This window comes from Canis aureus, chromosome 8 (genome assembly GCF_053574225.1).
Source record: "Canis aureus isolate CA01 chromosome 8, VMU_Caureus_v.1.0, whole genome shotgun sequence".
Classification (NCBI taxonomy): Eukaryota; Metazoa; Chordata; class Mammalia; order Carnivora; family Canidae; genus Canis; species Canis aureus.
Window position 1 is genome coordinate 18,482,415 of NC_135618.1, and position 14,849 is coordinate 18,497,263.

Consider the following 14,849-nt stretch of genomic DNA (forward strand, 5'->3'; position numbering starts at 1 on the left):
AGGAGAATTTTCTACCATCTAAGGAGAAAGAACATGGAGCTCAACAGAACAAGGGTCCATAGCATCCAGGCTCCACCTCGGACTTTGAGAAAATCATCTCGTTTTTTCTGAGTCTCAGTTTCCTCAGTTATAAAATGGGAACATTAGCATCGACCACTCAAGGTTAAGATGTTGATAAGAGATACGTATGTCAATAAACACTACAGCTACCTGGTGCAACACAGATGCTTGGCAAATATTTAATGATACCTTGCTGATGTGTGGAGAGAGAAGGGGAAAGACGACCATGATGCCAAGAAAAAGATTCTAAGCTGTATGCCTAGTTCCCGGCGTATAGCAGGCAAACAATAAATATTTGTTGGGTGAACAAAGGAGTAAAACAAGAAATAGATAAATCCTAGTGACTCCATCTCATGACTCAGAATAGAGTTGCTTACATAAGAGAGGGTAGCATATTTGCTGGCATCTGAAGTGCTCTCCAAAGTCCTGTCATCCTCTATGTCTCCCAGGGCTTCTAGATTCTGCAGGCTCCGTACTGCTGCCACACTGGAATGTCCTCGAGGCTTTCCTGCTTTTCTTTAGCATATAGGAATCATTTAAAGTAACGCATGTCATGCCTGTTGCATTTCAGAACTTTCATATGACTAATGAGAATTTTCCCAGGCTTTTCCCTGGAGGTAGGGTGGGTGGAGAAAAGGATAAACCGGTCATTTCATAGGCTAGCCTCCTCAGTTGCCCGGCTGACCTCGTGGTCCATATTCATGTAGTGGTAAAAGGGTGGCAAAGGGCATTACTTGAATATGCACACATGAAAGTTCTGGAGTGGCATAAATGTGACATCTAGTACTTTGAAAAAGAATTGCAAGTTGGAGAGAATCAATAGGAGTTCCAGCAGTACACAGGGTGGATTAAAGGAAAGTCACTATAGAATAAATTCATTCGAGAAAAATGCTTAGTCACACAGCAAAGTTTTCATCACATTCTGAGAGATCGGCTGTGTTCACTCCATACCAAGAATGAAATAAACTACAACATCCTAATGAGCTAAAGATTTTTCATCTTTTCACAAAGAAGGAACAGAGAGTTATGTATACTGATGGCTTTGAGGAGTATTTAAAACTAGTAAATGACGGACACCTGGGTGGCTCAGCGGTTGAGCATCTATCTGCCTTCTGCTCAGGGCCTGATCCCTGGACCAGGGATCGAGTCCCCGCATCAGGCTTCCCACAGGGAGCCTGTTTTTCCCTCTGCCTGAGTCTCTGCCTCCCTCTGTGTGTTTCTCACGAATAAATGAATAAAATCTTGAAAAAAAAATAAAAGTAGTAAATGATGCCAACTTGCACTGCAATTAATAAATACACAAAGCTGGTGACATGGAAAGGGACACCAGCTGCTTTCAGGGACCCACCCTTTGTGTGAGGGCTGAATCCTCAGAGCAAAAATGAATGCTAATGAAGAGAACTGACTATCATAAAAGATGACTGGAGTCATCATATGCTAGTTGGTTTAGTTCCAACTCAAACAGCAGACCAATCTGTGGTACTCTCAGATCTTTCTACAGGCTGGCACCATGCAACAAATAGCCCATCTGTATTGCTGGGGATGGCACCAATGAGAGCAGATATCTATTTACATAAAGACAGATTTCAACAGCTAAAATGATCCTATATTTGGCATGGCTTACTCATGAAAACTGAGCATTTAATATGCCAGTAGGCTATAATTGGTCCAATGAATTGTTTTCTTCATGCATGGTAAATTTTCAGTGTTTTTCAAGAGGCTAAACCTACAATTTGCAAGGGCTTAAAGCTAGCTAACTAGAAAAGTTATTTTACACGAAGTTGAAATGTAACAATCTGGCCCTTTGTACTCAAAAAATACTTATTACTTCCTTTCAAAATCAAGGGGGTTTTTTGGTTGCTTTTTCTAATGGTTTATAAAATGGTTTAAAAAAAAAATAAGAAGAAGCTTGCACTTTGAGGTCTACTGGACCTGGATTGTAAACATCTTTCCAGTCCTTGCTAGCTGTATAGCCACAGTTATTTGTGGACTCTGTTCCTGATCTACAAGATAAGGATGGGAACACTCACCTCAAAAACTATTCTGATGCTGGATGGGACAAAGAGAGAGCACTTAGCAAAAAGTCTGGAAAAATTGAATATTAGATAAATATTAGTTACCTCTGTTTTCTTCTTCTCTGCACCCAAAGTTCTAAGAGAATCAAATACAATGGTTTTAAATTTTAAATTTATGTAGCTATAACTGTAATAGGTATACCCCTAAAGCTAGTGCACAAATTGAATTTTTAAAAATCTTATTAATACTAATGTTTAATGGAGCGCTGGGGTGACTCAATCGGTTGAGCGTCTGTCTCCGGTCAGGTCATGATCTTGGGGTCCTGGGATGGAGCCCAGGGTCAGGCTCCCTTCTCGGTGGTAGCCTGCTTCTCCCTTCTCCTTGTGCTCTCTCTCACTCTCTCTCAAATAAATAAATAAAATCTTTAAAACTAATGTTTAAATCAGAGTTTACACTTAAAGAATCCTGTAAAGTATCCTTGCTTAGAATAAATAACTACCCCTAATCAATGTTTATTTTTAAAGATTTTATTTATTTATTCATGAGAGACACAGAGAGAGGCAGAGAGAGGCAAAGGGAGAAGCAGGCTCCCTGTGAGAAGCCTAATGGGGGACTTGATCCAGGACCCCGGGATCACGACCTGAGCCAAAGGCAGATTCTCAACTGCTGAGCCACCCAGGCATCCCTCAATCTGTTTTATAATTCTGGGTTTCTGTCTCCCCTATGAATACTTTGCCTCAAATGAGATCTATCTCTTTTAGTTCTTTGTAAGCCAATAATTACATATTTATTCATCAATGTCAGTAGACTTTGAAAAAGAATATTGTATAATGTTTATTATATTTCCTATCTAAAAACATACTGTCATCAGGAAGATAATAACATTGGATTTATTCAGAATCATGGGGTCATTGTTACATTTCAGTCTTCCGTGGAAAAGGGACTGACTGCCTGCGGTGGGGGGCAGGGGTGTATGTGTGTGTGTGTGTGTGTGTGTGTGTGTGTGATCACATAAAACATAAGCATATACTCCAACCTAGGACATAATAGATGTTTAATGACTTTATGATTGCAGCAAATATTAAGCTACTATTAACTACTAACACTTCTTGAATTGGCTTAATGGGACAGAATCTTAAGGGTTAGCAAGAGGAGAAATAGATTGAAAGCATGGAGAGGGTATTATCCTCTCCATTTGCAGTAGACTTTGGAGTTGTAAACCCTGAAGGGGAAGATAGGGCCATTGAAGATAAAAATTCAGTGCAAATGGAATACGGTTGACAAAAATCAGAAACACTAGACTATTCCTAGTGTATAAAAATTATCATGTATAGATTCTCATCTTATATTGTTATAGTCTTAAAGTGCTCTTCCATTGTTGCATCATAAAATCAAAATGATAACAAAAATAATAGTGAATTACAGATCAATCTGATTTTGTAAGGAATTGAACGTTAGTAGTGGTCATCTAGCAACAGATACCAATCATTAGTACCATTGTTTCACGTGTTCTGCTTAATCCAATTGTGAATTCTGAATTTATTTCCAATGAGAAGAGATAAGGAATAATTTCCTAAGGACAATTTAGTTTTAAATTCTTCTAGAAACTGCTGTAAGAAACCTTAAAAAAAAAAAAAAAAAGCATTGAAATGCCATCTGCTAAACAAATACTCTGGCATGACAAATTTAAACAATGTGAAATCCAAGAGATTAAAAATATGATTCAATCATATTACCAATCTTGGCTGCCATTGAAAAAGCAGATGTTAGAGGAAATTTTAGAAAATATTCCATTTGAATATAATATATCTAAATTTCTCCCAAATGTCTTTGTTTATAACTCCCCCAATATTCATATGTCAATGAGGTCTTTGTGATTTTGTTGTTGAAGTTATTAACTTGTCAGATCGCACTGCTTTTTCTGGGTCTGAAATCAAAACTTCTGTTTTAAAATAAGAGAATTACGGTTTTGTGATTAAAATCACCACTTTTAAATATGTCTGTGGTATTCAACTGGCATACCATTTGGAGTCCTGAATGCTACTGAGAGGGTTACTTACCTGCTAATGTATTTTAAATTAGCAAGACAAAGAAAGTGATTTCTAGCTCCCCACTACATGTTCCCTGGCATATATGGGGTTTAGTTAGGTACCTAACTTACCATTTCAGGGAATATTATTCTTACTGGATGGCAATTTCTCTTTAACCTAACCTTAACAGAAAAGGTTTTGAAATGGTCTCTACCATCTACTTTATTAAACATCTTCAGTGAAAGAAGAAAGCACTTGTCACTCCTAACAATGAGTAGGCTCAGTCTGTAAATCCTCCTTCACTTTGTTCTTACTGAGAAATATCACACTGTCACATACCAAAGAGAGACCAGGTGTGTGCATTTTCTTTTTACAAAAACATAGCTCTTTCTGAAGAGGTTGCCGCAGTGTGGTATTTAAATTGATGTTCATATAGTATCTAACTACTTAGCACTTGAACCACAATGGGGCTTTGGGGGCATGTAGACTTCAACCACTTGAAGTCTCTCAGTTGCCAATTAACCTGAAGGAAAATATTTGCCATGCAGGGCTCTTGCTTTAGGGAAATTGCTCTACTCCTTGCTAAACCAAATAATTTAAGCATATTGAGTGGAAATGGGTCCATGAGCAATGTTCCCAAAATTTTCACTCCTTGGATGACATTAACCAAGGAGATTGCAACATTGTTGGGCTCTGACAAGGCTGATCTCAGAAGCCTTAGGCCAAAGCCAAGGGCCTTTGTATTCCTGAATGACCACTGGGAACATTGTTAGTCCTGCCCTGGCACTCCCATGCATGCCCCTGCTTTTTGCTTTTTTAATTCTTTTCTCTACTGTCTCTTATTCTTTCATTTCTCTCTTCTTTAGTTCTTGAACTCTTCTTTACCTCTGTTGAACTCCACTCCAAATCTTTTTACTAGGACAGAGTATCCATCCCTAGATGAGATGGGTATTGATTGGCTGCTATAGGGCTCACACTACCTCCCTCAAGAGACGCCTGGGGACTTGTGTATCCCCGTATCACCAGTTCTCTAAAAGCTTTCTTCTAAGAAGATTCCCTCAACAAACCACATACAAGGGATTTCCATTTTAGTCTTGCTTCTGGAATGCTAGTCTAACAAATTATCATTATTATTATGATTACAAATAGATCTTCGGCTTTCCACTAGCAACCATAGACACTTCAAGCACTCAGCTAAAGACAATGCTTATCTATACTGGAGCAAAGTTTCCTTTTCCTAGCTCTACTTCTGGCATGACAGTGTGCAACTCAGTTACTCCTCAGCAAAACTAATGAAAGTAAAAAAAAAACAAAAAAAACTAATGAAAGTATTTCTAAAACAACCATTTAAAAATGCTTAACCCCATGGACATAAAAAATGGAAATGGCCCTATGGGTATACAGTAAATGAGGAAACATTTACTTGAGAATATTTACTAAAACTCCATAAAACAGCCTGTCGTATTTGAGATAATATCCATACCCTCCCCGCTAACTTCCAGCTCTATGAGATGGGAACTCCACTCCAGACTAGTACAGTCAAGAATACAAGGTTCTGAATTCCCCAAGCTTCTAATTGGAGGGCTATTTTCCTGGGAGAGATAAGACATTAGCATTTCTCATGGTGTCCCTACCTACTAGTTGCTAAGGCAAATGTCTGGACAAGTGCAGCCAAGAGGAGGGAACTCTAGTCTTCTACTAGCTTCCACTCAGGGGACAAAGTCTCTACCTTGGCACAATAGAACACTGAGGTCCCAATTTCTCTTGCTTCAACTCATAGGGCAGGGATACAATGCCAAGGGAGACAAGCCAAGGACACCTGGTGTTATTACTCCCACATCCACTGAGTTCTCAGTTCTTTAAGCTAGGGTTTTGCGTAGGAAGAAGTGAGCTATTGTTCCTTCCCTCAGTACCAGAGCTGTGGCTCAGAAATTTTGGCAGGTAGAAAAAGCAGGCCATAGAACAGAAAGCTCAAGCTCTTTCCCCAAAGAAACTAACTTCATTTGCAACAGAATATGAAGTTCAAGCCTAAGGGTGCTTTCAAAAACTGTACAGGTTTTGGTGGAAGACAATTGGGAGGAGACTGATAGATTCATGAGAAATATAGGCTAAGCTGTGAACTAAAGAGTTGCTGGGGAAAAATAAGCAAAGAAACAGGTAGAAGAGCTTTCCTAGAGTCTGAATAAACCTCAGACACTGATGTCAGGAACTGTCCCTCCAAAGGAGCCTAAATTTGATTGGATTAGTATATGAAGCAATTTATTCCCCAGGGCATTATTACAAACAATAGAGCAAGCAACGAGCAATTACTGGAGCTATGCAGATGTATGTGGGCACATAAACAGGCAGAGAACCACACCAAAACCACTGTCCCCCCAGAGTGACTGTGAGCATATCCAAGGATGGGCCCCCGAGGAACATCAGAGGTTCATCTTATGTGTGTTTATCAAGGTGGAGAGGAGAAGCAGGGAAGAGACTTCACTAAAGTAATCTAACCAGTCCCTAAATAAGTAAACAAGCTAATAACAACAAGCCCCAGATGAGGAGAGAGATGAAGCCAGTACCCAAGTTGCTATAATATATGATCTAAAATATTCTGTTTCCAAAAAATATGAAACATACAAAACAAACGGGAAGAAAATGTGACCCATATATCAGAAGAAAAGCAACAGAACTGCCTGTAAGAGTGATCAGATGTCAGACTAGTCAGAAAGACTTCAAAGAAGCCATTATAAATATATTTAAAGAACTAAAGGAAACCACAATTTTAGTAAAGTATGATGACAATGTTACATTAAACAGGGGACATTAATGAAGAGATAGCAGTTATGAAAAGAACCAAATGGAAATTCTCGAGTTGAAAAATGCAATAACTGAAATCTGAAGGTTCACTAGACAGGCTAAGTTGAAAATTTGAACTGGAAGAATAAAGAAGTAGAGAACTCAAAAATAATCAACAAAAATTATACAAGCCAGAGGACAGAGAGAAAAAAGAATGAATAAAAAGAAACAGAGCTTCAGAGAAACTTGAGACCCTGTTACGTACAAGAAAATACATGTTGTGGCAGTACCACAAGATCAGAGAGAACAAAACAGAAAATATTTGAAAAATTAATGGCTGAAAATTACCCAAATTTTCTGAAAACCATAAATCTACACATACAGGGAGTTCAACAAACAATGAAGGTAAACTCAAAGAAGAGATTCATATATAAATAGATGCACTGTAGTTAAAATGCCAAAGAAAATCTTGAAAGCAGCAAGAGAAAAATGATTCCTTACTCATAAGGAAATTCAATTACTATTAACAGTCAACTTCTCATCAGAAATAATGGGTGTCTGAAGGCAATGGGATAACATAATCAAACTCTTCAAATTTGGAAAACTGTCAACCAAGCATCTTATCATTCAGAAATGAAAGTGAAATAAAGACATTTGGATAAATAAAAACTGAAAGAATCTGTTGCTAGCAGAGCTGTCTTTCAAGAAGTACTAAAGCAAATTCAACAGACTGGAAAGCAAGTAACCTCAGAAAGTAATCTAAATCCATACACACAAAGAGTACTCGTAAAGGTAATTCTGTAATTATAAAAATATAATACGTATGTATGCAATTGTATTGTTGGGCCTATAACATACAGAAATGTAATGTATTTGCACATAATAGCACAAGGAGGTGAATGGGGACGAAGCTGTCCTGGGCCAAGAATTGACTCCAGATGTTAACTTGAATCCACAGGAACAAACGCAGGGGATCTCAGATGATAAATAAGATGGTTAATATAACAGAAGTTGCAAATTAAGTGCTTGTTCTTTCCACTTCTTTCAGCTTCTTAAAAAAAAAAGATTTTATTTATTTGATAGAGAGAGTGAGAGAGAATGAGCAGGGAGGGGCAGGTGCGGCAGAGGGAGAGGGAGAAGCAGACCTCCCCACTGAGCAGGGAGCCCGACATGGGGCTCGATCCCAGGGCCCCAGGATCATGACCTGAGCTGAAGGCATATGCTTACTGACTGAGCCACCCAGGTACCCCTTCTCTCAGCTTCTTTAAAAGACATACAAGTAATAATAATTACAACAATGTGTTATTGGGTTTATAATATACAGAGAGGTAATACATAATAATATCACAATAACAGAGAAAAGAGAATAGAGCTATATGGGAATGATGTCTCTATATCTCACTGGAATTGTTAATATAATTCTGAGCTGTTTTTTGATAAGTTAAGATCTACATGGTAAGACCTAAAGCAATCACTAAGGAAATAACTGAAAACATATAGCAATAAAATCATTAAAGAAATGAAAATGCAACTTTAGAAAATATTCAGTTAATGAAAAGTAAGTACTAAAGGAAAAATAGATGAACAAAAAAAAGACTTGAGGCATATAGAAAACAACATGGTAAGTTTAAGTCCATCTGTACTCATAACAAATGTGAATGGACTAAATACTTCAATCAAAAGGCAAAAATTTGTCAAACTGGGTTTAAAAAAAAACAGGATCCAACTATAAGAGATACAGTTTGTTTCTAAATTACAAATAGATTGAAAGTAAAAGGATAGAAAAAGATACATCATGTAAACAACAATAGAGCTGGAGGGACATTTTATGAGGAAACTATCAATCCATCAGGAAGGTACAATAATTATAAACACATGCACCTAACAAGAAAACACCAGAGATATGAAACAAATATTGACATAAAAAAAAGGAGATATATATATATGTATATAACATTCCATATCATTTTTAAGCCCTGGCCAGCATTCATTATAAGTCCAGATGCACAGTTTGGGAGTACTTGATACAGAATTCATTCTTGTATATTTTTTATTTTAAAAAATTAGCATACCTGAGAGTTTGCCTAAAAGAAGGTAAAAAGTTTATAAATTCAATAGAACCAAAATAACCAAATTGCTTTCTTTTACTTCTTAATCAGTTGTTTTGGCATTATACAAACACAACCTGAGATGATTTTTTTTAGTTGAAAACAAAACAAAACAGAGATGCCTGGGTGGCTAGTGGCTGAACATCTGCCTTCGCCTCAGGGCGTGATCCCAGAGTTCTGGGATCGAGTCCCACATCGGGCTCCTTGCATGGAGCCTGCTTCTCCCCCTGCCTATGTCTCTGTCTCTCTCTCTGTGTCTCTCATGAATAAAGAAATAAAATCTTTTAAAATTAAAAAAAAACAAAACAACAGAAATCATTTGACAGGTTTACCTCTCCAGGAGATCTTTATATGGCAAAGTACAGGTTTAAAAAATCCACCAAAGCCTGACATTTTGTCCTATGGTTATTGCAACTGGGTGTATTTAGAGGACATTGATTTTGTTTAATAGCAGTTATATTGAGATGTAATTCACCACAAAATTCATCTTTTTAAGGCATACAATTCATTGTCTTTTAGTATTATGCACACAGTTGTGTAATCATCATCACTGTCTAATGTTACAACATTTCATCACCCCCAAAATAAACACCCATTAGGTGTCACTCTCTGCCCCTACTCCCTCAACCCTTAACAAACTATTTGTGTGTGGATTTGCCTATTCTGGATATTTCAAATAAATGGAATCATAAGATATGTGGTCTTTTGCAACTCATTTCTTTCATTTAACATGTTTCCCAGGTCCGTCTATGTTGTAGACTATACTGCATTACTTTTTATGGCCAAAAAATATTCCGTTATATGGATATACCACAATTTCTTTATCCATTCATCAGTTGATGTATATCTGGGCTGTTTCTACCTTTTGGTTATTATGAATAATGCTGCTATGAACATTCAAGTATAGGTTTCTGTGAGGTGATATTTCACTTATTTTGAGGAATAAAATTGCTGGGTCATAGAGATATTCTATGTTCAACATTTTGAGAAGCTGCTAGGCTGTCTTTCAATGTGGGTACATCATTTTACAATCCTATCACCAATGTTACGAGGACTCCAGTATCTCCACATCCTCACTGAGACTTGCCATTGTCATTTTATTTTAATCATCCTAATGAGTCCGAAGTAGTATCTCCTTGTGGTTTTGATGTGCATTTTTCTACTGACTAATGATGTTGAGTATCTTTTCATATGCTTACTGTCCATTCATATATCTTTTTTAAAGAAATGGCAACAAATATTTTGCTTATCTTAAAATATTGTGTTTTTTGTCTTTTTTATCGTTTTGTCTTTTTGCTTTCTCAATATTGATATTTTAATTAATGCTGTCCTTCTCTTCTTATTCACAATGAGTGAGAAAGAATACAAAATTTGCACAAATGTATAGATACAAATGCTCTGAAGAAAGGTCAGAAATAGAAGGCAAAGAAATTTGAGTGCAAATCATGTCATCTCCAGATATGTACTTGAAACAGTAAAATGTATCTATCTGCAAAATCCTATTTCTAAAATCCAGGACTTCTGAACTCAAACCGGAATCTGTCATCAAAAGCTAATTAACTGAATTCCTGCACTATGAATATCTCCAGTAGAGAGCACTAATGTTTCTTTTTATTATTTTGTGTAAGTAATGCTAAAATTAAAAGAAGGCTTAGGAAGCAGTTACTACCCTTTCTGATTCCCACACATCTGGGAACATAAGACACAAAGGCATTTATTCCACATTCGTTAGCAGTTTATTGAGCACTCACTATCCCTAGATACCATGTTAGACCTTGGGATATGGAAGAAGAAACCTTATATTTTTCACTCTCTAGAAATTTAGAGTCTAGTACAGAAGCTTGGCCTAATCTCCCAATAACCCCTTCTTTCATCAATCAGAGAAAGTATTTACTAATTAATCATCCACTTTCCTATCTCTAACCACACACACATATATATGTATAAAGATGCATAGACCAACTGTCCTTGTTTGAGAACAATAGATTCAGAAGGGCCTCAAAGACAATCTACTCAAAACCTCTCATTTTGTGCATGGGAACTCTTAGTTCAGAGTGGGTCACTTACCAAGGATCATGATAAGAGCTAAATTAATGTTTCTGGAACTATCCTAACCATATTACTCATCTAATCCTTACCACAACCCAGTTTTCAAATAGAAGACTAAGGCTAAGAGAAATTAAGTAATAACAAAACTTAAACAGCTCATAAAGGCAAAGCCAACATTTGAATCCAAGTAGCCTTGCTCCAGAATCCATGCTTTTATCCACTAGGCTATATTTAGGTAGCTATTTCTAAAGTAGTCATAATTTGTTAACTCACATTTTTGCACTGTCCTGCATGCCGTCTTGTATGCTAATCATCATGGGTTTGGGCCTCTCCAAAGCCAATCCTCTGGTCAAATGTTATCAAAGAAATCTCAAGGTATTATGACACTTCATAGCCACAAGACACTCGTTAGAAAAAAATGGCCCAATGCCAATGTGGATGTATATGTTACCAAGAAGAGGAGATGAAGACCTCCACAGCCATGAGAAATGTAAGTGATCTTGTAATAAGTAAATATTTTTTGGCTAACTTTGGAAAATATTGCAGCTTTGTCGATCATCCCCTTGTCTTCTCAAATTGTCCCTATCTACTCCTTTGCACTTCCAAATCCCAGTCTCTTAAATTTGTTGCTTCTTCATGCAGTGAGAACATATTAAACCTGGGACCTGAAGTGGACAGAGCTAGGGCTTAAATCCTCAGACGACCCTGGAATATACCAAATAGAGAATGTGTGCATTTTAGAAATTTCAGACCTCTTTTACTTCATTTATTCATTCATCATTTGGCAAATATTTATTCTGTGCCCGGAATGAGCAAATCACTGTGTCAGTTTCTGGGGATATACTAGTATATGTGATGGATGTAGCCTTCATCCTCCAGAGGATGTTAGGGATCTGCAATTAAGCAATTGTCATCTTTCCGCCCACTGGGCCTCTGAATGATGGCTGGGCTGTAGGAGGTTTAGCAGAGTGCCTCAGCAAGGCCGGGGACTGCTAATAGGTGACAGCACTATTAGTATACAGAATACAGAAGAAGTAAGAGAATGTGGTTCAGAAATGACTATCATACATTGAGTGATTGGTGTGAACTCGAAAGTAGCTTACAAATAGAAATTATTTGCATTTTTGTTATTTACTCAGAATGCACATATCTTTTTAGTCCTGGACCCTGAAGAGCAAAATATTATATTTGCTTATTGAACTGATAAGTAAGTTTAGTAAATCCAGGAATTCTGTTTGACATTCAAGTTCACTCAAAGATGAAGATAAAATTGTAAAATTTCCACTCATGTATATACCTGTTTTCATCCTTCAAAATGCTTCCCCCTCATTTTTACTTGTAATCAAGTTGTCTGTAACTCCCCCACCTACACAAGGCCTTTGTCAACCACCAGAAGCTGTTCTACTCACTAAAACAACAGGTTCCATGGAAGCTCTGAGTTCTTTAATTCACTCATCAGATCTCAATTTCTCCAAGAAGTTTTTCCTACCTTAACCCACACTCTCCTCTACCAGTGTAAGCCTTATTACTTTTGCCCACCAGCTTTGCAATGAGAAAGAACATCTGCTTTATTATCTTACTGCCCTTTTTCATAAGGTAACTAGATTAAATTAAACTATTTTTTTAAGATTTTATTTATTTATTCATGAGAGAGAGAGAGAGAGGCAGAGGGAGAAGCAGGTTCCATGCAGGGAGCCCGACGTGGGACTTGATCCCGGGTCTTCAGGATCACGCCCTGGGCTGAAGGTGGTGCTAAACCCTGAGCCACCTGGACTGCCCAAATTAAACTATTATAAAGTATATTTGAGTCATAGGCTCTGAGCCATGTCAGTATCCTGTGTTAGAAGATTCTCCTGGGTCCTATATTGCTCACTTATCTGGTGACCTATTCACCTCTATTTTTTCAAGTTTTAAAAACTTCATGCTTCTTGAGGGTAAGTGTCCTTTTGCCCTTATATGCTCTGAAAACAATAGTTTGGTGGAGTTAGTAAATTAGATGCAAAGAAGCTTGCAGGGATAAGTCAGTAGAATAAGTAGGTAATTGGAAAGTGTGTCTGCATTTAGATATGCAGGGTTCAGAAGCCCAAGCCAAAGAGGATGGTGTTGTGGGGACAGCCTGGAGTTTGGTTAGTTAGTCCTTATTGATTTATAACATCCCGCCTACCATTCTCTGGAGGAATGCTGAGACACTGTGGACCTCAGGAAGGCAGAGACCACATCTGTCATGTGGACCAGTGTATCCCTAGAAACTAGTATGGTATTTTGCACAGAATAAATGCTTGTTGGATGATAAATGAATGAGTGAAATGAAGTCTGGGACTTCTAAAACATGAATGAACTATTTCTATCTTCTTATATTGTTCATGATGGATACTATTAAATACCTTGTAAAATATAAACTCCTCCCTAGTCTGTTAGTGGCTTGACCTAGGTCTCATGGCCAGAAGAGCCACCAGTAGAACCCAAGACTCCAAGTCCAGTGCTCTTTCTTGCATGTAATCTTTTTCTTCCCCAGCTGTAAAATGTTCTGAATTCTGTTCTTTTACAATTATTTTTCTTCTTAATAAACCACAGTGCTATAGTAGCTCCTACCTTTAAACAATCAGTTTAGGGGTGCCTGGGTGGCTCAGTCAGTTAAACGTCTGACTCTTAATTTTGGCTCACGTCATGCTCTCAGGGTTGTGAGATCGAGCCCCACATTGGGCTCCATGCTGGGTGTGGAGCCTGCTTAAGATTCTCTCTCTCCCTCTGCCCCTCCCCTACCTCTCTCTCTCTCCCATTCCCCCTCTTTAAAAAAAAAAAAAAGGTTTAGATGAGAATTGAAGTCCAGTATTCAAAGTACATTATATTATTTTTTAAAGATTTTATTTATTTATTCATGAGAGACACACAGAGAGAGGCAGAGACATAGGCAGAGGGAGAAGCAGGCTCCATGAGGGGAGCCTGATGCGGGATCCGATCCCAGGACCCTGGAATCATGCCCTGAGCCAAAGGCAGACGCTCAACAACTGAGCCACCCAGGTGCCCTTCAATGTATACTATAATTAGCAAATGACCTAATATCAGACAAGAAATGCACAGGCATGTGCACACCTACACACAGCTGCTGAAGGGTAAAAAATGGGCAGAAATCAAGGTATGGCTGCTTTGAGACCTGAGTTACTCTCAACCAATGGATGGGTTTGCTATGTTGAACCTCAGAAACCAGCCATGGTAACACCACCAGGAAACCTCTTGCCCAGATTCCAACGTGGTTCATGGAACACAGTGCGACTCCTTGCAGGGATCCCAGCAATCACTGTATCAGTCACAGGCAGAACTCAGCAGGGCTTTTTAAAATCACTTAGCAGAAGCTGAGGAGCACCAACTCTGCTTTAATTCTAGGCTTTCAGCCTGGCTTCGCTTGCAAATATTTTCTTAGAAGTCGCCTCCTTTTTATGGATAGAAAGGGACAAAAGTCAGTAACTGGCTGGCTGCTGTATGGTGGATTCCAATATGTGACCCAGATGACAGTATGTATTCTTTAAATGGGATGCATGGGAAACTTTCAAAGAAATATTTGGACAACTTCCCAGAAGACAGTTCAGCTGGGGATGTCGGGCATCCTGCTGCAGGAATTGGTGTTTTTCCTTCGGAGAAGAGGCTTGGAGGTCACCTTTATAGCACTTTTCTCATAAGTAAGGGGCAGCATACAGTTAAGGTGGGGTGTGTGTGTGTGTGTGTGTGTGTGTGTGCAATCAGCAGGGTGGGTGGTGAGAACAGAGTAACTCGACATGAATATGTCAGCCTGGGACCATGATAAGGG